Source organism: Apium graveolens, chromosome 3 (genome assembly GCF_009905375.1).
Source record: "Apium graveolens cultivar Ventura chromosome 3, ASM990537v1, whole genome shotgun sequence".
NCBI classification, from domain to species: domain Eukaryota; kingdom Viridiplantae; phylum Streptophyta; class Magnoliopsida; order Apiales; family Apiaceae; genus Apium; species Apium graveolens.
Window position 1 is genome coordinate 135,201,052 of NC_133649.1, and position 671 is coordinate 135,201,722.

General features: G+C 40.7%; 1 non-coding gene across 1 annotated transcript; it reads right to left on the bottom strand.

Annotated features, from left to right (window-relative positions):
• Window positions 1-206: 206 nt before the first annotated feature.
• On the bottom strand, window positions 207-313 carry LOC141716310 (small nucleolar RNA R71). The gene has a single exon (XR_012573023.1). It is a non-coding gene; the product is annotated as a small nucleolar RNA R71 (small nucleolar RNA).
• Between the last annotated feature and the right edge of the window lie 358 nt (window positions 314-671).

The following is a 671-nucleotide window of genomic DNA, read 5'->3' on the forward strand; positions in this document are numbered from 1 at the left end:
TGTATATTAGAGATTTCATCGAGATCTGCGACACTTTCAAATTCAACAACGTGTCTGAAGATGCCATAAAGCTAAGGCTTTTCCCATTCTCTCTGAGGGATAAAGCTAAGTGTTGGTTGCATTCTTTACCACCAAGATCTATCACCAAATGGGAAGATCTTGCTCAAAAGTTTCTTACTAAATTCTTTCATATGGCAAAGACAGCTGCAATCAGGAATGCTCTTACTCAATTTACACAGCAATCGGAAGAGTCTTTATGTGAAGCTTGGGATCGTTATAAGGAGATGCTTAGAAAGTGTCCTCATCATGGGATGCCCGACTGAATGATTATTAACTGGTTTTATAATGGCTTGGGAGCACAGTCTAGACCCATACTTGATGCAACATCAGGTGGAGTCTTAGGGGCTAAGAGCTACGATGAAGCTTATGATTTGATTGAACTGATGGCTGCTAATGAATACCAGAACCCTTCTTAAAGACTACCTCAAGGCAAGGTAGCGGGAATTCTGGAGGTAGATGTAACTACCACTATAGTTGCTCAGCTTAAGGCTTTGACATGAAGGTGGATTCTTTGGCCAATTATGGAGTTAATCAGATCACTAGTGTCTGTGAGTTTTGTGTTGGTGCGCATGAGACAGAGCAGTGTGTTATTTTTAGTGAATCATCTTAGT